The sequence below is a fragment of the Castor canadensis genome, chromosome 5, assembly GCF_047511655.1.
Source record: "Castor canadensis chromosome 5, mCasCan1.hap1v2, whole genome shotgun sequence".
Lineage (NCBI taxonomy): Eukaryota > Metazoa > Chordata > Mammalia > Rodentia > Castoridae > Castor > Castor canadensis.
Genome location: NC_133390.1, coordinates 116634602 through 116657714, shown reverse-complemented (window position 1 = coordinate 116657714; position 23113 = coordinate 116634602). Strand labels below are relative to the sequence as shown.

General features: G+C 37.0%; 1 long non-coding RNA gene across 1 annotated transcript in view; it reads right to left on the bottom strand.

Moving 5' to 3' along the window:
* Nucleotides 1-1280: 1280 nt before the first annotated feature.
* The window catches only part of LOC141423315 (uncharacterized), an 80390-nt gene continuing 58557 nt past the window's right edge, over nt 1281-23113 (bottom strand). The window contains exons 2-3 of the long non-coding RNA XR_012448080.1: nt 18793-18930; nt 1281-16732 (exon numbers count right to left, since the gene is read on the bottom strand). This is a non-coding gene — a long non-coding RNA (uncharacterized lncRNA). The remainder of the gene's footprint in view (nt 16733-18792; nt 18931-23113) is intronic.

Genomic DNA, 23113 nt, shown 5'->3' with positions numbered 1-23113 from the left:
CCAAGAATTTTCTTCTAAAATATTTTTTATTTTGGCCTTTCACCTTTAGGTCTGTATTATTCTTAAAGATATTTTTATGTATATAAAGTGAGTTAGAGATTCAACTTTTTTCTGATAGGATGGCATATAAAATATTATCCTATTTACATATCAAAAGTGTGTGTGTGTATCTGTGATGGTTTCTGGGTTTCTTATTATCACTTGTCTACTGGTTTTATCCTATACTTATACCACACTGTCAGGAAGTAAGTAGGCTTACTATCTGGTGGAGAACTCTCATTTTTTTCTTCAAGATTTTCTTAGAATTCATGGCTTTTAGACAACCAAATAAAATTTGTAAACTGCATGTCAAATACTACAAAGAAACATTGGCAATATGATTAGGATTTCTTCAATTGGTTAATTTGAGTAGCATTGAGATCTTTGCCATGTAGAATCTTTAATCTTTACACATGACATTTTTATAAGAGCTCTTTCAAGTTGTTTTATTAAGATTTAATAATTTTGCATATAAAATCTGACACATCTTTTGTTAGGCTTAACCCTGGATAAGGCAAGTTCTCATGTCATTGTAAATTAAATTTCTTATTGTGTTTGTTACTGGAATAAAGAAATTGAATTGGTTTTCAGAAACTGTTATTGAATCAACAAAAGTTGCTAAAGAGTCTTCTGCACTTTTGCAATTTATCTGCATGCTCTTTTTTCTACTGGGGCATATCATTCATTCATTCATCAGATGCTTAATGGTTTTCATCTGTCACAGACATTCTTATAGGTACTGTGGACAAATAAAATGAAAAAGTAAACAGATTGTAACACACTGGAGGGTAACAAGTACTATGAAAAAACATTGAAGCAGAGGTTGAAGACGGACTTACACGACCACAAGTGAGAGAGCTGATTTGGGAACTTACAGTTAGGTAGCTAGGAAAGAATTTATTACACTTTTATATCTGGGTAAACACGAGGTGGTGAGAGAACAAAGCATGTAGACATGTAGGGTTGAGTGTTCCAAGCGAGCATGGAAGTACTGATTTGAGCATGCATATGTGATAAAGTAAAGTGTAAAGTTAATGATTGCCATGAATAACGTTTGTCAATCTCACACATATCACATAAAACACACAAATTATCACAATTAAACATAAATATTGTGTTGATATACTACAAATATAATAAAACATTAACATTTAACAATTGGTAGATACAAAAAAAGAAATACTGGAACCCGATAATTTATTGAACTCTTAGTTCGAAAAAACTAGTAAATGTAATGTTTCTGTTCCTTTTTTATGATAAACTTGAATTCTACAAAAAAATGGCTTTTATTTATGTACCAACAAATTTATATCTTATTAACAACTTTGAATTCTAAAGTATGGTATTGAAATATGGAATAAATCATAAGGTTATCCTGATTTCATCAATGGAGATTGTTTATAACACATCTTTGTCTTTGCTTCCTTTCTTTACCATATAACTATGCCAGATAGCTTCTTTCTTCACTCATTATAGCTAAACATGGAAATCTGAGAGTGAGTTATGAAGACAAAGTACTCATAAATCCTAGAGGCTGAATATTAAGTGTGTATGATAATAAATGTAGATAAATCTTTAAGGCTTGGGATTTCCTGATGTGTATCATATTAAACCTTACCACAAAAGTTTACTTTAAACTCACAAAGGGTTTTAGTCAAAGGCATTTGAATTTAAACCTCTTATGTGTTAATATCATTCTCTTATTTAACTATAACACTTATTTGAAAAAGGGAAGTATGGTAGTATATAACAAAGAACCTATATTCTTGTTTACGATTATGAGTTCATAGGCTTTCAAAAAGAAAAAAAAGCTTGAGAAGGATTGAGGAGAAGGGAGGGGAAGAGAAGTACTAATGACAATAACCTTCTTGAAGTGGTTAGTGTTCTGATAGTCTCAGAATTGCTGTGAATAGCTGCTGCATGATTTTCTATCACTTTCTAGATTTCTTCCTTATCTGAAAAAATCAGATTTCATTTATTAGGGCAATATGTCCATGGCAATATGCTTATTTTTAATGATAAAAATCTCAAGGTAGAGCTTATATACTTACACCTAACTTAAATCAAATTTAATAGGACATACATCTGTAGAGCAAGAACCTGCTCTGAAGGCATAGAGCACTATCCCAGATATTGGGGGAGTGTATTTACTTTGGTGTGTTCCTCCATTTTCATTTATTTCATCTCTCAATAAACCTCTTGTACCCAGTGGATGCAGTCTTTAATCTTTCAATTTTTCAAGCATTAAAATGTGAAAATGGTTTTTGTCCATTTCCAGAACACTCCTTGTTATGTGAAACTCTGTGGTTAGTGAATTAATCCAAACTGCGTGCCCATAGCATGTCTTGTTAGTTTTATTTGAATCAGCTGCGTCAGTAATTCTTGTTTGAAATCAGGGGCTTCTCTCCACCTGCCACAAGCAGAAACATGTAAGTAAGCATGTGTTTTTTTTCATAGAGTGTATTCACTGCACACTGTAGTGAGGTCTTTAACTACAATTGCTCTAAGATAGCTGGGTAAATCTTCTTTTACCATTTATCTATATTGGTTTTCTTATATTTAAATTTTTAACTTATTTTTAAAATCACAAATATACATATTAATGGGGTACTGTGTAATGTTTTGATACATGTTAAGGTTGAAATAAGGCTTAACATACTATCTCCTAAAACTTTTATTATACTTCTATAGTGAAAACTTTCAGACTTCATCCTTTGTGGAATGTACAGGGCAATGTCTCAATCAACAGTCATGCTACTACGTGGAAGTTCACCTGAGCCTCTTATTTCTAACTAACTGGGCCTTAGCACACACTGATTGATATCTATTTTTCCCTGCATCCAACTCTGTTTGGCTGCTGATTGCCATAATTTTAACCACCAAGTATTTTATATTCCACACATGAGTGAGACCACCTGGTACTTGTCTTTCTATGCCTGGCTTATTTTGTTTAATATAAAGATCTCAGTTCTGTCCATATTGCCATGAAACACAATTGATTCTTTTTTATGGCTGACTAGTATTCCATTGTGCAGCACATTTTGTATACCCATTCATCAGTTGATAGGCACTCCAGATGATTCTGTTTTCTGACTCTTGTGAATAGTGCTGCAATCACCTGAAAGAACAGCTGTCTCATAAACATGCTTACTTCATTTCCTTCAGGTAAATACACAGTACTGAATTGTTTGAGCAAATGATAATTCTGTTTTTAATTTTTTGAAAAACCTTCAAACTGTTTTCCACAATGGCTGTAATAATTTATATTTCCACCAAATGTGTGCAAGAGTTCCACTTTCTCCACATCCTCATCAGCCCTTGATATCTTTAGTCTTAATAATAGCTGTTCTTACTGGGTGTAAGATGATATCTCAGTATCACTTTGGGGGTTTTTGTTTGTTTGATTGCATGCTAGGCAATCAGTCTTCTTCTAAACTCCTCCTAGTCTCTCACTGTGGTCTTGATTTGCATTTTCCTGATAGTTGATGATTTTGAGCATTTTCATATACCTGTTAGTCATCCATACATCTTTTGAGAAATCTCTATTTAGGTCTATTGCTTTTTTAAAAATTTTTGGTTTGCTGTATTTTTGCTATTGAGTTTTTGGAACTCCTTGTATATCAAAGCCTGGACATCAACTCCTATTAAACACATATTTTTCTTCTGTTTTGTTGGCTGTCTCTGCACTCTATTAATGGTTTCTTTTGCTGTACAGAGAGCTTTGGTTTGAGGTAATCACATTTTTAAATTATTCCATTTTGTTTCCTATGTTATTGAGGTCTTCTCTTAAAAAGTGCTTGCTCAATTTAATTTCCTAAAGCATCAAAATGCCTCCTGTTTTCCTCTAGTAGTTTCGTGTCTTTTATTTAATTTCTTAATCCCTTTTAGTTGATTTTTATACCTGGTAAGAGACAGGGTCTAATTTCACTTTTCATCCATTCAATTTTCACAGCATCATTTATTGAAAAGATTCTTTTTCTCTGATGCATGTTCTTAGCACCTCCATAAAAAGTCAGCTGGTTATGGTGCAGAAGGGCTCGGAGACTGAGAGGGCACTAAAGCTTTTGGGAAGCAAGTTTATTAAGCAAGCTAGTAGCGACTTGGTCTCAAGTCCAAAGGCTGAGCCCCAAGAACAAAGGGGCTTTCCTTATATACCATTTAGAGCAGGTTACAGAATTGGGGGGTACAGCTTGTCCCATACAAAACCACATGCTATTTCATTGGCTGGGGTGAAGTGATCCTTCTTTGGTCTCAGGCAACATTTCCCAACTCCAGTTTTTCTTTGTTTCACTGTAGCACTCATTAATCTCTCTTCCCCCTCCCTGCCTTCCTACAACATTCCCACCTTTGATGCTCATACCCACTTCTGGATCAAAGAGCATTATCTTGAGCTAAGGGTTTATATTTCCTGAACGACCGCAGTACCATGGAGATTAAGCAGGGTAATATCAGGCATGCTCCTAAAATAAGGAACGTTCTTCATATTAAGATTTTGAACCCACCTAGGGTTGAGAACTAGCCCCCAAATAGGTCACTGGGACTCCTTTCCTTCCAGTCTGTACAGGGATATGGGCAAGCTTTTTATCATGTCAGTAATCTCTTTAATTACCTTTTTCTCATCATTAATCTGTAAACAGCAGTTACTAAGATTGAGGTTATTTTAAGCTATTACAAACTTAGGAAAGTTAGCTAGCAGGTGAGGTTGGGGCTCTATGTGATTGGGAGCCCCTCACTATTGAGTACCATCTTTGTAAAACTTTTGTCCCAAGCAGATCAAATCCCCTATTGGATTAAAGAATTGGCCTTTTGAATGAAAGATACAGTAATTCTCAAAAATAGAGGTTTTTAGGAGCCAAACATTCTCCCTGAGGCTAGGGAGAGGGTTTTCATTAAAGGGCTCTTGTGGGTTTAGTTCTTTTGCCTCCTATGGCCAATGGTCTCCCATATTTTTTCCCCCACAAACATAACACATAGTTGCATTTAGAATTTGTGTTATGGACTCAGCTAGTAAGAGGAATATGTTTTTGATTGTAACTGAGATGGGAAACTCATAAAAGGAGTCAAAGACATGGTATAAAAATGTAGCAAAGTACTGGTATCTGTTCCCTTTTCATTTATTAAAATGTCAAAACTTTTTCCCAACTTCCCAGCCTGTTTCATTGGGGTTGAAAATAGTGAAAATTACAGGGTTACAAGCACCAAGATGTAGTTGGGGGTTGCTTCCTACTTTTGTATAAGAGCAGCAGTTCCATGTAAGGTATGGACCTCCCCTTTAAGCCAAGTTGCCCACCTTTTACAGCCCCAATAAAGGCAGTAAACTTGTTCATAGTATGCACAACCCAATGTCCTATTGTCATATTTTGGACATATATATTCATCATTTAACCTATAGGCTTTTTCCCAGGCTAGCCCCAACAGTTGCCCCAAGGCCTGGTGTCTTCAGCTATTGTGGCACAGACATCAAAGTACATGGACACAGGTTTGTTGGGGTCATTATCTGGGGTACAGTTAATGAGCTTCCCAATGCTGGAGAAGCTTTGGATCTCTAGCCATTGCTCCTGAGGGCAATAGATGGGGTTAAAATGGATATACTGACCATCATGAAAGCACACTGAGTAGGTGGTATGGCTGTTGTTGGGCACATGACCCAACAATGGTACCTGCACAGGAATAATAAGTATGGAAAACCAGAGTTTTGGTAACAGGTCTCCCTGTACAGGTAATATACATACATGAATCACAGGCCAAAGCCTGGGGGTCTCAGGTAGAGAGCTGACCAAGATTAGCAAGAAGAATACACAGAACAGATTCATCCTCAAAGGTGAGAGGGGCAACTCCTCAAGCTTCTACCATGCATGCACTAGTCAGCTTCCAGAGTGACTAGAGTAGGGATGACATCTCATCATCCCTGGTCTCCTATTGTCTCCTGGAAGCTGGGTCTTGTTGGAGAAGAGTGCAGATGTTCCAAAGGGTGGTCTTGTATGGTAAGGCTGGGTCAAGGATGCACTCCTATTTTCGGGAAGCTGGCTTCCCTCGGCTGTGGTGGATCCAGGGAATGATCTCTGCTACCTTAATTTCTGTGGGGGTAGACAAAACAACAACCCCTCGAGTGGGGCTTGAGCAGTTGAACATTTCATTCCTTTACCCAAACAACATCCCCTGATTTATAAGGGTGTATTGGAGTTGTCAGGCTAATGGGGAGTCTCTGTCTTACCCAGTCATTGATTTTTGAGAGAGTCAACCCAAAGACCTATATTTTCTGTCTCAGGGTGAGGCCACCTATTTCTTTAAGGTCTCTTTGTAGGCCCTTGACTAAAGGAGATAGATGCCCAAAAAGAATTTCAAAAGGGCAGAAGCCCATCCATTTGGTGGGGCTTGACCTAATAATTGATCCCATTGTAGCTGGGGCTCCTGGCATAGTTTTTCTAATTGCAATTTTAGAATCCTGTTCATACATTCTATTTTCTCTGAGCTCTGGGGGCAGTAGGCCACATGTAGCTTTTAAGCTATTTTTAATCTCTTAGCCATTAACTGTACCACCTCAGCCACAAAGGCTAGCCCATTGTCTGACCCAATGGACATAGGTATACTGAATAAAGGGATGATTTTCTTTAACAGGCACCTGGTCACTTCTTGGGTTTTCCTGTTGAGTAGGAAAGCTTCCATCTATCCTGAGAACATGCAGACAAACACCAGCAAATATTTACATCTTGGCCCTTGTCAGGAATTGTTTCTGGCATACAGACTGTACCTTTCACATAATGTCTTACTTATGTTGGAAAACTTGAGAACATAAAAATGCTGGGTCAAGGTGGTTTCGAGAGCTGTCCACCTTGTGTGAGTTCCTTCATGGAACTGCTTGACAAATGTGGGATCCAGTGACTCAGATATGGCATGGTGGCCATCAGTAAACTTCCTCCATCTGTCCAATAGAAAATTTCCTCTTTCAGACTCAAACCAAGCCTGTTTTTTAAGCTATACCATGGGTCCCATTCAGATAAAGGGCACAAGAATAAGGCAGCTGTCAGTGAGGCTGAGTTTTGTTCTCCTGTGAGGACTGCTCACTTGGCTTCCTTATCAACTTTTCAGTTTCCCCAAACAGTTGTTGTCTCCCCCTTCTGGTGCCTGTGGCAGTGCATGACCACTACTTGCTTAGGATCCCATACAGCTTTTAGTAATTTTAGAGTTTTTGTACATATTTAACACTTTTTTCCCGAGTTAGAGATCCCAACTGGTAGTGGTCATGTTTCAATGATAGTGTCCAGAGTCACTACTGTGTATCTGGCAAAATGTGTGCTTTCCCAGACAAAGCTGCTGCCATCTGTGAAATACTCAATGGCCAATGACTAATGGGCTGGTCGGTCAAGTCTGGCTGGCTGGAGGACACCTCATCCATAATCTCTAAACAGTCATGCTCCAGTTGGCCTGAATAATAGGGTGGCTGTGTTTAGATTCTAAACAACTTCTAGCCAGACATGTGGTTTTTCACATAACATGTTTTGACATTTGACCTTTCAGGAGTTTGTTAACCAATAATTTTCTTTATATTTCATGAGAGTCAAAACAGAGTGGGGAACTCAAACTGTGAGTTCTTGTCCCAAGTATGTTTGTCTCCTTCAGTCACCAAGACAGCAGTGGCTGCCAGGGCACAAGGCAGGGCAGCCAGCCTCAGGAAACTGTATTAAGTTGCTTTGATAAATAGGCCACTGGGTGGTGCCAGGAGCCTAGCAGCTGGATCAAGACAACTATTGCTGTCCCCAGTCTCTCATGTACACATAGGAAGAAGGCTTCATCACATCTGGCAGGCCCAGAGCAGGGGCATTTATGAGTGTTCTCTTAATTTCTTTAAAGGCCTTTTCTTGCTCCTCTCCCCATACCATGGATTCTTGTTCTCCCTGCTTTGTAGCTTCATAAAATGGTTTTGCCAAGAGAGTCATTGGGGATCCAGATCAAGCAGAAACCTGCAGCTCCTAGAAATTCTCTAATCTATACAGTGGAACATAAGGCATCAGGGACTCTGCAGGGTACCCACTAATATGGGTTTCTCTGGTTTTTTATATTTTTCTCTGACTTGGAAACTGCTGCCACCCTGGCTACTGTGACCCTGCGTGCTTTCTCTAGGTGGGCTTTTAGCCACGTAGGCTGACTGAGGACTGCATCCTGCCAGCAGTCAATATAAGGAACTACCTGGTTGTTTCAGGCTCTCCTACAACCACTTCAGAAACTCTATTGACTATGACCTTTTCTAATGACCCCTCCAAAGTCCATCCTACACCAAAAGCAGGGCAGTCTACATCATAGAAGGTCCTAAGCTTGTCAGAAGTCAGCTTGATCCTATAATTTCCATTAAATCCCCTTTTAAAGTTCTTAAGCATGCACTCTGGGGGGTGTTCTTACTCTGACCCCTTCCCATTTCACTATTTTCCAGACATCTAGACAGAAACAAAGACAGAAGGGATGAGGACTATAGAGAAGAGGTAAGGGGTCCTCCTCTCTGGCACACAGGGGAAAACAAATAACAACACTCACTTTGTCCATCTTTGGCTGCTCCCCTTGTGGGAATTTAGGTGTTGCTTAGCCATAGTGAATCAATATAAGCCCAGGACCAGAGGCCCTGTAGGGTTCACCCTAGATCATATGGGTTCACCACTGACCCACAGATTGGGACTCTGCACTTGCTTCATGTCCAGGCTACATCCCAGGCTTGCACTTTCCTACACTCTCACATAGCACAGTACTTCCACCCTACTCCCTGAACCTGAAAGACACTGTTTCACCCCCAAAAAGGCAGTTACTAGGATGTCTTCAGGAGTTAATCAGATTCCCTTCTGCCTCCCAGGGCAGTCCTGAATTTGAACTCGAGTTCTTACCAGTCTGATAAGCAGGACTCCCAAGTTGGTTCCTGAGTCTTTCTGAGTTCCTTTGTGCAACCAGAACTCATCTCCTCTGCTTGCCAAGAGAGAGACATCCTCCCCTCAGTCCAGTGGTACCTGGCAGGGGCAGCACTCATGGTGGACCCAGGATGCTGAGCCAGTGACATGAAGTGAAAACAGCAACCTCCAAATCCCAGGCAGGCCCCCAGAAATGTTGCAGAAGTCTTCAGGCAAAGACTGCTTTTGGGAAGCAAGTTTATTAAGCAAGCTGGCAGCAACTTGGTAGCCTTGAGTCTAAAGGCTGAGCCCCAAGAACAAAGAGGGCTTTCCTTATGTTACCATTTAGAGCATGTTACAGAAATAGGGGGTACATCTTGTCCCATACATAATCATATGTTATTTCATTGGCTGCTTTATCCTCTGGAGCAAGGTGACCCTTCTTTGGTATCCAGGTAACACTCCCCTACTCTGGTTTTTCTTTGCTTCACTGTTGAGCTCATTAATCCCCCTTCTCCCTCCCTGCCTTCCTGCCACAGTTATAGATGCAGGGTGCACTTCTTAGCACTCTGCTGTGTTCCGTTGGTCTATGTGTCCATTTTTATGCCACTACCTTGCTGTTTTGATTAGTGCAGCTTTGCAGTATGTTTTAAATTTAGGTAGTATAATGCCTCCTGCTTTGTCTATTTTGCTAGACATGGGTTTGCAATTTGGAGGTTTTGTGGTTCTATATAAAATTAGAATTGCTTTTTCTAGTTCTGTGAAGAATGCCATTGGTAATTTTTCAGGAATTTCACTAAATCTATAGATCACTTTTTGTAGCCATTATAGTCAGTCATATTGATTCTTCTAATGCACAACATCTTTCCACCATTTTGTGTCCTTTCCAATTTATTTCATCAGCATTTTGCAGTGTTCATTGTAGAGCTTCTTTACCTCTTTGGTTAAATTTACTCCTAGGCATTTGTTTATAAGTGAAATTGTTTTCTTATTTCTATTTCTAGGAATTCACTATTAACATATAGTAACATTAATGGTTTTTTGTGTTAAATTTGTATCCTTCAACTTTGCCAAATTCATCTAATAGTTTTATGGTGTTTTGGTGGAATTTCTGGGGTTCTCTGTATGTAAATTCATATCATCTGCAAACAGTGACAATTTGACTTTCCAATTTGTGTGTCATTTCTATAATTCATTCATTCTTTTTTTTTTTTTATGGTACTGTGGATAGAATCCAGGGCCTCACACATGCTAAGCAAATGCTACCACTTGAGGCATACAGTCAGCTTTTCTGTTTGCATTTTATTTGTGAGATAGGGTCTCACTAACTTTGCCTGGGCTGGCCTTGAAGTTATAATCCTTCTGCCTCAGGCATGGCACCACCATGTCTGGCTGTCTTTTATTTCCTTATCTTGCCTAATTGCTGTTGCTAGGACTTCCAGCATTGTGTTAATGAATGTGGTGAAAGTGGACATCCCTGCCTTACCCCAGACCTTGGAGAGAAAACCTTCAGTGTTCCCCTATTCAGCATAATGTTAGCTGCTGGATTATTATAAATAGCTTTTAATTTGTTGAGTTATATTCTTTCTATGCCTATTTGCATGGCAGTTTTCCCATGAAGTGGTGTTGAAATTTTATTGAATGTCTTTTCTACATCTGTTGAGATGATCATATGGATTTTGCTCTTTGGTCTGTTGATGTGCTGTTGGATTTCCTCATAATTTATGGAGCATTTTTGCCTGCAAAATTTTCTTTCTTTCTTTTTTCATTGTTGCTGTATTCTCCCTGAGAGAATTCTGCTGTGAAGCCATCTGATACTGGACTTTTCTTTGATGGGTAACTTTTTATTATTGATTCAATCTCATATCTTGCTATTGGTCTGCTCAGGTTTTCCATTTCTCCAGGATTCAGTCTTGGTAAGGTGTATGTGTAACCATGTGTCCATGTCTTCTAGGTTAGCTACTTTGTTAACACAGCTGTTCTTAATACTCTAATTATCCTTCATATTTCTGTACTATTAGTTGTGGTGTCTTCCTTTTCATGCCTGCCTTTTTTCTTCTCTCTTTTTCATACTGTAAGAGCTTTCCTTTAAAAAAACACCTTTTGAAGAACTAACTCTTTATTTTGTGGAGGAGGGAGAGTCTACTTAATTGATTTCTGGTCATTATCCTTTCTCTCTTCTACTTTGAATTTAGTTTGTTCTTGTTTCTCTAGTTCTTTGACAGTCATCTATGGTTTGTTAATTTGAGATCATTCCACTTTTTCACGTAGGCATTGTTTGCTATAAACATCCCCTTGAGTACTGTTTGTGGTACCCTGTGGGTTTTGGTTATGCTATTCTTTGTTTCTTTAGACTTTTTTTGTCAGTACTGGGGGTACTAGGGTTTGAACAAAGGGCCTCATGCTTACTAAAGCAGACTCTACCACTTAACCTATGGCCACAGCATTTTTTACTTCAGTTATTTTTTCAGATAGAATCTTGCATATTTGCCCAGGGCCTACCTCAAACCACAGACCTCCTGCCTCTGCCTCCCATAATAACTGAGATTGTAGACATATGTAATCATACCCAACTTGTTTTTTAGATAGATTCTTGTTAACTTTTTGCTCAGAGTAGCCTCAAATCATGATCTTTTTATCTCTGCTTCCCAAATAAATAGGATTACAAGTATGAACCTAACCCTCCATTTTCATTTGTCTCAAAAAAATTTAAATATTCATTTTGGTTTCTCCCATAAGTCATTGGTTATTCAAAGGTAAATAGCTTAATTTATATCTGCATATTTCCCAAAGTTTTTCTTGCTATTGATTTCTAATTTAATTGCATTGGTTCCAAAAAGATACTTGAAATGATTTCAATTTTTAAAATTTCTTAATTGTTTTTTAGTATCATAAGAGCTATGTATAGACTATACAATAAATAGTAGTTGTACATATAGTTACAATTGCTATTTCCTTTTGCTGAATTGGCCCCTTTAACTTTGGCATAATGATCTTTCTCTATGTCTGGGTCTCTCTCTTTATCTCTCTCTTTCTTGCTTTTTCCTACTTGAGCCATGCAGCAAGCCCTTTCTCATCCCTGTCCCTTTTTACTGCTTTTGGTTTAAAGTCTATTTTTTCTGATATCAGCATGCCTAATCTTGCTTTTTTAAAAAAAAATACATTTGCAAGGAATATTTATTCCATCTCTTCATGTTTGTTCTTAGAGGTGATGTGAGTTTCTTCATTTTACCCATTCAGTCACCCTATGTCTTTTAATTGAATGATTTAATCCAATTATATTAAAAGAAATTATCAATAAGTGGAGTCTTACTACAACCATATTCTAATTTGTGTTCTAATTTTGTTATAGTTTCTTTCTTTCTCCCTTTCTTATAATTTTTCTTTGGGTAAAGTGATTTCTTCTAGTAGTGTGTTTTGATTCCTTGCTTATTACTTTGGGCTTGTATATTACAGATTTTTGCTTTGTGTTTACTCCAAGGCTTAGAAAAATAACTTTTAACTATAAAAAACTATTTTGAAATGATAGTATCTTAACATGATCATAAAGATAAGGACAGAGAAAGTAAGAAATATTCCTCACATTTTGAACTTTTGATGTCTTCTTTTATACTTTTCTATATTGCCTGTTAGCAAATTAATGTACTTATTCTCATTTTCAATTATTGTGGGGGGTTAGTCTTCACACTAAAGACATGAGTAGTTTTATGCACTGTGCTTGCAATATTAGAGCATTCTGATTTGTTTGTAGAATTACTCTTACCAGTGAATTTCATACCATTGTATGTTTTCTTCTTACTCATTAATGTCTCTTACTTTCATTTTGAACAACTTCCTTTAGACTTGCTTATAGGCAGTTCTTGTGGAAATATATTCTTTCAACTTTGGTTTCTCAGGGTAATCTTTATCCCTCCTTTATTCTAAAAAGCAGCTTTTCTGGATACCATACTACTGGTTGATGGTACTATGAAAATCAGTACTATGAAAATCCCATGCCACTCTATCCTAGCCTGTTCTGTTGAGAAGTCTGTCAGCTGTTGCTTCTCTTTTGAAGCCTTAGAATCTTCTATTTCACACTTGTGAGAGATTGATTGTACAATGTCTTAGGGTAGACTTGGTTAAGTTACACTTGACTGATGAGCTTTGACTTTCCTTTTTCTGGATATTTGTGTCCTTCTCCAAGTTTGGAAACAGTTTTCAATGAGCTCTCTACCCCTTTGGATTCTCAAGACCTTCTTCAACCCTGAGATCCCAAATATTTGCTCTTTTAATATTGTCCCAAAGATCCTGCAATCTTTCTTCAAAGATTCTTTTTCATTCTTTTTTCTTTTGTTCTCTGTGCTTTCAAGTATCCTGTCTTTAAACTCACTAATTCTTTCTTCTGTTGATCCTTTTGTTGCTATTGATACCTCACATTATATTTTTAATTTGACTGAATATACTTTTTCAGCTCAAAGATTTATTTGACTTTTTAATTTGCTTCTACCTCTTTGTTAAGTATTTTTGTTATTTTGAAATATTTCTTTGTGTTTTCTTCAGGCTCATCGAGTGTCCTTAAAACAGCTGTTTCAAATTCTTTACCTCAGATAATCTCATTCTGATTACTATCTGGTCAGTTTGTGGCACCTTAGTTTTGACTATTAGGTGAGGTCATGATTTCCTGAAAGTTCTTGATGCTTGGTGGTTTGTATGTGATATCATTTGGGAATTGAAGGATTAGATACTTACTCTACTCTTCCTAATCTTACTTTCTTTATGCTTGTCTTTCCAGAAATTCTAAGCAGGTAGCTATTTTCTATGAACTTGTGGTCACACCCTTTATTTCACTACTGGACGGCACCCATGCCTAGGTTTGCCAGAAGTCTGCTACTGGTGTGTTGTCACTGTTTTGAAATTAGAAGACAATCCAAGTCTCAAATGCCTAGAGAGATTAGTCCATCCCCATAAGCTTCTCCCTGGGTCCAGGGTAGACCTAAATGTTCATCCAGTTAACTCACCTGTGGCCAGGTACTGCAGTTTTCTGCCCTGCTCTGTGCAAAGTCACCATTGATTGATTGGTCTTGGGCTCCTGTGCTCTACTTTTATCCATCAATGCTGTCAAGTTTGCTAATGCTACTATGTAACACTCTGAAACTTGCAGCACCTAAAACCAGCACAACATTGGGTGAGACCAATGCCTATCCTGCTGTGGAAATGCCTATTGCTGAAGTGGACTTGAGGCAGGCAAGAGTTAGAGAAAGTTTGGGACTTATTATTGTATGTGTGTGTAGGTTGCCCACACCTGGCTCAGGAATGACTTGGACAACACTCACCTGGCCCAAGGACTGCCCATGCGCCTCCCCACTCATTGATTATTGGATAGAAATCACCCGGTTCTTCCCTTCCCATAGGTTAGCATAGGGTTTTAAAAGTACCTAGAAAGGGAAAGCACTATCTCTTTTCTTCTGGCTTCTACCTGGGTCCACCATGCTCCCTTTTGTAATTCCCTTCTCTAACTTTTAACCATTTACACCCATGTGTCCCGCTATGGATTCTTCCAAGTGGGATCCCAAGAATTTGGAAGTCTTCTGATCATAGAAGACTGTTAACAGACTCATGATAAGACTGCTGAAACCAGCCACAAGTGATGGTGGCTAGAATAGAAGTTTAGTAGATTGGTACCATATGCCTACTTGTCATGGGAGCTGTTCCAGAGTGTCCATGTGCAGGTAGGCCTGGGGATTTACCTAGTAGTAGATTTCACCAGTGGAGCACTAAGTTCTAAGACAAAGTCTTTTGTTTATTATATTGTTCTGTGCCCTTCCCTCCCAGAAAATGAGGTTTTGTATCACACTATGCTTCTGGAGGTTGGAATAGTGCTGGTGAAGGCAGTCTCTTGGCCTCCTAGGCTGATCTTAAACTGGGCCATGCCTGAGTGTCACAACCATCATGACCTGCATAATATCAGGTATGCCAAGGCCCATGGTGTAGATGGCAGTGGTACAGAACAAAACTCCTAATGGGTCACAGGTCTTGTCCTAGTGCCAGGGCAGTTCTAGAGCTCCTTCTGTGAGCATTGGCTCAGCAATAGTTGTGCTGCCCAACTTTTGGAGAATGGGTGGTGGAGACAGTCCCTTGCCATGAAGATGGATTCTAAGTTGGGTTGCACTTCAGTCTCACAGTTTCAGAGCCTGTGCAATCTCAGGATGAAGGTGAGTATTCCCCTGGCCCACTGCAAAACTGGAAATGACAGTCAATACTTGTGTGTGTCCCACCAATACACAGGTCTCCACCTGATGCCAGAGTGTGTCTAAAGGCTCTGTCTCTGACCTCCAGGTTCTTACCGTGTACCACATCTCACCATAGTAGGCCTGTCACTTAGCTCCAAGATGAAGTGCTCTGGTACCCAGTGGGAGAATCCTTGTTTCTCACTCTGCAGCCCCACGTGGGAGGAAGGCGGTGAAGGTAGTCATCCACCTGGGTCATAGGTGTCACCATGACAGGCTTGGTACTGGGTTTCAAGACTAAGGCTTCAACTTAATTCTCTCCCTCCCCCAAGCAGGTGTCATCTATCTTCTGCTGAACTACTTGGAGTTGGGAGAGGACTCCTGTGGGTAACTATTTTCTTCCTTCTTTCTTTAATACATCTTTTGTTTTGTTATACTAACACCAGACATTGTGGTCTCTTACCTTATTTCTTTAGTCTTTATAAAGATTGGTGGGTGAATAGCTGTTCAATCTGGCATGTGTGTGTGGAGACAAGCTCTAGTGAATCTTACTTAGATACCATCTTGCTCTGCCTCTTTAACTATTAATCTTAAAATCAATAAACTAAAGATACAGCAGCTCAAATCCATCTTATAGTTTATTACAAGTAATAAACATTTATATTTATCATTGATTATTTTTATTTTCATTTTCTATATTCTTCCACTTAAGTTATCACATATATTTTTGATATGCTACCAAATCACTTTTTCTTTTTAATCTGGTTTCATTTTCCTTCCTTGAAAAGTTACCTCTACCAAGGGACTATAAATTATTCCTTCATTGCCCAAAATGCTTATTTATTGCACTATTTTATAACCTTATCTTTTCCAAAGATTCGGACATGTGGGTCTTTACAAATTTTTTCCAAGAGGAATTGTTTTCAATATGACTAAGCTTTTTCATCCTGCAACTTAGTTTGCTGTTCTATCGCACTTTAGTTTATTTTACATAGAAATGATCTCTTTCCCTCCATGTAACCATTATCACTTCATCAAATATATCCTCACAGATGTAGTAACAGAACTAAATGTATTTTATCTGCACTTTGAGGAGATTCCTCTTCATCCTAAGAAAGATTTTCAGACCAATTAAGGAAACAGCCTCAGTTCCTAACTCATCTCTTCTGGAATAGTGTTTTTTTTTCCTACATGAGTCCTTCTGAATCCATTATGAAATCGCTTTCCAAAAGTCTTCACTCAACTTTTATTTCTTTTCTTCTTTCCAGAATTTATTTCCTAAGATTGAGTTGTACAGGATGTGAGGGATAAGAAGAAACCCACACAATCCATATATACTAACAAAAATTTGAAATAATAAAGTGAACACATAAATTTCCTGCAAAATATAGAATCCCTAAATTGTACACTATAGAGTTGGTTTATTGCATTTATTCTAAAGATTCACATCCTTTAATTGTCTTCTCCATAGCTCTTGACACTTTTCTCATTCCAGTGAAAAGAGCTGAAGATTTCTCCAACTGCCTTTCCACAGACCTCCTCTCCTGTCCTTCCAGAATCTTTGTTTCCAACCAGCATCGTCATCTTTCTTATTCTCTGCTGTTGGTGTGCACAAACCTGATTGGTTGGTTATAAAGGGTAACAGTTAGGCCTAAGTGACTCAAAACTGAATCCATACATTCCAACTAGCAGTTTGAACAAAGTGTTCTTGGGTTGTAGAGTGGAGCATATCAGTAGAGAATGCAGCAAGTTTGTTGTTCACCTCCAGCCTCTATTAAGAATGAAATGTGTTTTCCTGTTTGAGCACACTTTGGAATTATTTTTACTACTCAGAGCTCCTGTGTTAGTCCTTTTAATTGTTGTAACTAAGTACCTAAGAAAAGCAAGTTTAAACAGGAAAGATTTATTTTGATTCACAGTTTCAGAGATTTTAGTGCATAGTTATCTGGCTCCACTGCTGGGCCTGAAGCAAGTTTTCTAAATCACTTATCAATATAACTATTTGTATTCATGTGCCCCTGATTTTTCTTTATTTTTTTGCTTGATTTGTGATGATTATCATACTTTTTCACTCTAGCATTTGAATTTTATTTTTTGTAGAATTCAGGTATCTCATCTGTTGATGAAATTTCTACCCACCATTATGGAACAAATCTAGAAAGAAGGCTCAAAGACAAGAATATATCTTTCAAGAATAGCCAGAATAAAAAGTATTTGACTTAAACAAGCTTATAAAATATTTTTAAAATTTCATAAATACATAATCATTTTATCTCTTTAAACTTTCTTTCCTTTTTATCGCTTCCTAATTGTACAGTAATAATTTTGATGAATACTTATACAAAAATTGGCTCTTTTCTACATTGCATTTTTTTTAAATGTATATAAACTTGGCTAGAAAATAACACCCCTGCAAAAAGGATTATAGAAAATGTATGTGACAATCATGAGAGAGTTAGTCATTCACATACATACTTATTGAGTACCCATTCCTTATAGATCTCAGGTTTTAAGGAATTCCCAGTCTGGCACAGTGACAGAGATATAAGCACATGATTCCATATGCTGTATAGTAAATGCATAATAATAATAAAGGGCAAAGTACAGAGATGTGCTAAACTGATGTGCTAAACCAGTCTGAATGCCTGGTAAACTTTACAGAAAAAAACTTCTCTCAGCTGTGTCTTTTAAAGTGAATTAACCGTACTGTAAATGCAATGCAAGGTAAGACTTTCTAGGAGAAATGGTCTGCATGGCTGCCCCACTTTTGTGTTCAGAGAAGACCATGGCTAATGTACGTCAAGTATAAGGCACCAGCATTAGAAGAATAAACAATAAATGGAGGTATAGATGAGATTGCTAAAATGTCCATGTATATTATTGAGGAATTAAAATTTGAAATATTTGGAAAATTTTGTTAAATATATAAACAATTTTACTTGGGGGCATTATTGTCCTTTATGTAAAGACAAAGATTAAGGAGAGAGATAAGGAAGAGTTGCCTATTGTATAACCTAATCATTAATGAAGAAGATGAACACATTAATTGAATTTGAGAATCACAACTGATATTTAATTATTGAGCTTTTGACTAACTGTGTTGTGCTGGTGGGTAAAAAATAGGACAGTGTGCTTTGAGAAGATTCACCAGTTAAGGAAAAAGTGTTTTAAAGATGAATACGAATGCAAAGACTGTAAGGAAATACTTGCAGAACAAGATTACCAGAGAAGGCATTAAAAGATGGAATAAAACTCCATTGCCCAATTTGTTGACTTTCTTTTTAAAGTCTGTGAGAGGGAGAACCTTATAACTGTATATGTACAACCTGCATATCTAGGTACATCCAAGAACAGAGCCACCCCCCATACATGTGGTGGCTGTAGCAAATATGAGGTTCCCTATTTATTAAAAAATAATTAAAATGTCTTATAAAATTTAAGGGCCCATTTTGGATACAGTGACTCTTAGTGAAGAATTAAAATAAAATCTGGGTGCCATCTCTTCCTGTTTAGTCTGGAGACCATCTCTTGATTGCCAAATTCATTCATTGTTATCAAATGTACTGTTTATGGCTAATTTCATACCTTCCACCCTAAATAAAAGAGCAATGTTACTCTTACTAATAATGGCATGGTTATTCTGAATCTTTTTGGATTGAAATAATGGAGATATTTACCTCTTTTGTTCCATAATATCATTTTTTAATGTTGGTTACATCTTTACATGGTGCTGTATCAATCAATGAGCCAGTGGAGTCTCTCCATTGTTCTGCTTCTTTGTTCATGATTACAAATGTAAGTCTTACCACAGTATGCTGAAATGTGAGTGAGACTTTATTTTATATTCATGTCAAATTCATCATTCAGAAATTTATAGTACAAATACTAAACAATGTATCTTCTAATTATATCTTCTTTTGAGCCTTTTAGGCTGTATTCTCTGCAGTTCTGGAATGTTACATCATAAATTAATGACTAAAACTCTGCCTTTCACTCACAGCTGAGTGCCCATGAGTGAAGTGAAGAGTGCAGCTCCATGTGCACAGGGGGTGTCACCCTTCATACAGAGAAGCTTAAGAGTGACCCTAGAGAGCACATTGATACCACATGAATCAGTAATAAGAGGAAATCAACCAAAAGAGTACTAGCATTGCAGGAGGCCAGTTTTCAAAGCCATTGGAAGAGAGAAGTGTAAAACTTGCTTCCCAGAGGACTGTCTGACACATGGCACAGAGCATGTGGAAGGGAAAGGATGACCATCCTAGGGACCAAGGATAAGAAACATAGATGGTGAAGGATTCTGGCTACTACACCTCAGGTATGTAGACCAGAGGCAATACTCTATTCAGAACAGAGATGTCTGAGGACCCACGAACAGATCCAAACACACGGCAGAAGCCTAAAGGTCGAAACCATTATTATGTATATTTTTATGTTTTATGTACCAGTTAAAATATTAGAAGATATAGGTAATATTACTATTAACTCTGTCATGCGTAAGAGCAGAGTGACTTTTAAAACTGAGCAAAATATAGATAAAACCCACCCCCAAAGCATAGCAAAGATGGACAAATGGAACTTCATTAATCTGAAAAGCTTTAACACAGCAAAGGAAATAATCATCAGAATGAAGGGATAAACAATGGAATAGGAGAAAATATTTGCAAACTACAGATCTGATTAGGGGTTAATGCTCAGAATGTATAAGGAACTCAATTCAACATCAAAAAATCTGATAATAATAGGTAATATAGCTAAACAGAAATTTCTCAAAAAAGCATACAATTGGTCAATGAGTATATGAAAAAATCTTCAACATCACTAATCTTAAGGGAAACAAAAAATAAAACTATAATGCCATTTCATCTCAAGAATAGTTATGATCAAAAGACAAAAGATAACAAAGGATGAAGCACTTTTAGAAAAAAGAAAACACTTGCCCAGTGTTGGTGGAAATGTAAGTTAATATAGATATTATGGAAAACAGTATGGAGATCTCTCAAAGCATTAAAAATAAATTACATTATCCAGTAATTCCACTTTTGGGATATATCTAAAGGAAATGAATCAGTATGTCAAAGAGATATATGCACCCGTGTTTATTACAGCAGTATTCACCATGCCCTAGAAATGAAAATAACTTAAGTGTCCAATAAAATTAGTGGATGGAAAAAGGAAATTAGGTAATTATATGCAATGGAATACTATGCAGCCATAAAAAGAATAAAATACTTTTGTTCACAATAACATGAATAGAACTGGAGACCATTATGTTAAGAGAAATAATTCAGGCACAGAAAGAAAAATACCACCTGATTCCACTTATATGAGATTAAAAATGTACATGTATCAAATTCATTTTTCCATTTCTAAATTAAACTATTTTTGCTGATAAATGAAACACAAAATTGAACATATTAATAATGGAGTACCATGTCAACTTTTTGATACATGTATAAATTGATTAATCAGGTTAAGCAAATCTGTCTTTCCAAACATTTTTCACTTCTTCATGGTGAAAATACTCAAAATCCTTTCTTCTAGCTTTTATAGATATGTATAACACAACTGCTACCTGCAGTCAGTCTACTGTACAATAGCACACAATAAGTTCTTTCTTCTACCTAACTGTTTGTGAAGGCAGGAGTGAAATGTCTTTCAAGGGAGATGGCCCTGCAGCCTCTTCAAGTGTATGGGGAGATTTGATAGCATTTTTACAGGCTCAGATAACTCAGAGGACTCTGAGGAATTTGAGATTTTTCATATGTATCAACACTAGTGCCCCTATCTCATTTATCAGGATTCTATTCTTTTCCGAATGGGACTCTGAACATGGCATAAACAACAGAGCTCGGCTGTAGCTTTAACCTTTCTTAGAACTTGGCTACTCGTCTGACCAAGTCTTGAGCCTATACCTCAGCATTTTCTTCTACCTTATTTAGGTATGCAAGACCTTCTGGATAAACTTTAATTGCTGATTAATGACTCTCAACATTATGTTTGCTTTCTTTTCCCAGAACTTCAACTGAGTTTAGAAATATCAACAAAATTTCATTGTCCTCACAGATAATACTTTCTCCACAGTTCTCAAACACCTAATATGGCACACCAGCTAATGTATTCTCCTCCATTATTAGAAGATCCCAGTTTACCATGGTCAACAATTTCACTACTGCTTTGGTCCAGTGACTATATGTGCTCCCTGTATGAACAATAATGGAGTCCCTGTTGCCAGGTAGTTTGTAGGTAACTCAGTTCTAAAATCACTTATTAGCATCTGCTTCCTTATACTACCTTTTATATTGTGGACTATTACTTGTCATTGGTTGGGTTTGCCAAGAAGGTGACACTGAGAAGTACATTAATTAATAAATTATCTTAGGATTGATACCTATATAAGAGGGGAAGACAGCAGAATTTCACTAAGGGAGAAGTTGAACTTGGATGCAAACTCATTGAAGGGCTCTTGGTGAGCCCTTGTGTGATGACAACACTTCAGAATCATACTGAGTTGGAGTAAAGGAGGCAAGAATTTCAATATCTGCATTGGTGAACAAATCAACGCAGGCTTTCCTGGAAGGATGTGTTACCTGGGACAAGGTAACTTTCCTCAGGCCTGGAGATTTCCAGTGAGGTGGACCAAAAGGTACCATCTTCTAGTGATGCTCTCAGGTTTTAGAGAAATAAGTATTTTTTTCCTGAAGAGCAATTTTGATGACACATCACAATGTGCACCACACAATCCAAGTAAAATATAACCGAATACTTAATTGGTGCAGGAAACCCACTTGTATCTTGGATTGTTGACTTTTGGGAATAGATTACATAGCATTTGCTAGGTCTGGCAAGAAGAAATTACATAAATCCAGAAGAGAAAGAATTTGGCAAGACTCTTGATGTCTTTTTTCCATCCTATAATACATACTCCACTCAACTATTGCCTCAATGGAACATCAAGAGTAAGAGGCATCCAAATAATAAAAAATACAATAAATTTTGTCTTGAAAAAATAACTGAGAATATGCCAAATTGAAGGTCTTTTTTCCCCTCAAAAAAGTAAAAACCAACTCATAGCAGGGACATTTAGGAGGAAATTCCTCTAAACAATTTAAATAAGAATTTATTTTATTTATTAGGCTGACAAATTTTTTAATTGATATGAGAAAATTTAAATAGTATAATTTTGGTCTCTCATTATTGTAATTAGAGGAAAAATATTTTTGAAAAATTAAAATATTATACCAGCTGTTCTATATTTTTCATAAATTGCATATGTAGCTGAAACTATTTTTCCATGACTTCAGGTACTTAATTCTCTGACATTATAGTCATTATTGAGAATTATTCTAAAATAATTCAAGTTAGTGTATAAAATAAAATATTCACCCTCATGGGAACATAGAGACCATGCAATATCAGAATCTGACCTAGAGTCAGGATTTGGACTTAGAGATAAAGGAAGAGATAGAGATTTACCTCAGTAAATTCAGATTTATTTCCTAATTACATTCTTCTTTTCAATACATTGCTTCATGTGTTCTTTTCTGCTCCAGTCAAAAAATTAATTTGAACATTTAAAAGACAGCAGGCTTTGTTTCTTAAATTGTTTACAACTGCCTAAGCATATAAGAAAAGAAGATATAAAATCAAATGGAAAAATAAAATTGGTAAATACTTTCAAAGATTCACTTTTGACCTTGAGTAATGACTGATTTCATGAACTGTGTTCAAAAACAAACAATACAAATTTTAAAGAAGGGTGCAAATATGTTCTAAAAATTTTATTTTGGTTTTCTTCTCTTCTTTCTACTACTTCTCACCTTTTCCCTTTTTACCCCATATAAAGAAGAATAATTAGGATGAAAATACAGCCAGGGAATTCAGAAGATGACTGGCAAGCTATCCACACCATCATTTCAGGTAAAAACCATAACTTTTAAGTTTGTGGATTCCTTCATGGAAAATCCTTTCAGAGACAAAAAACTACTCCTATATGAA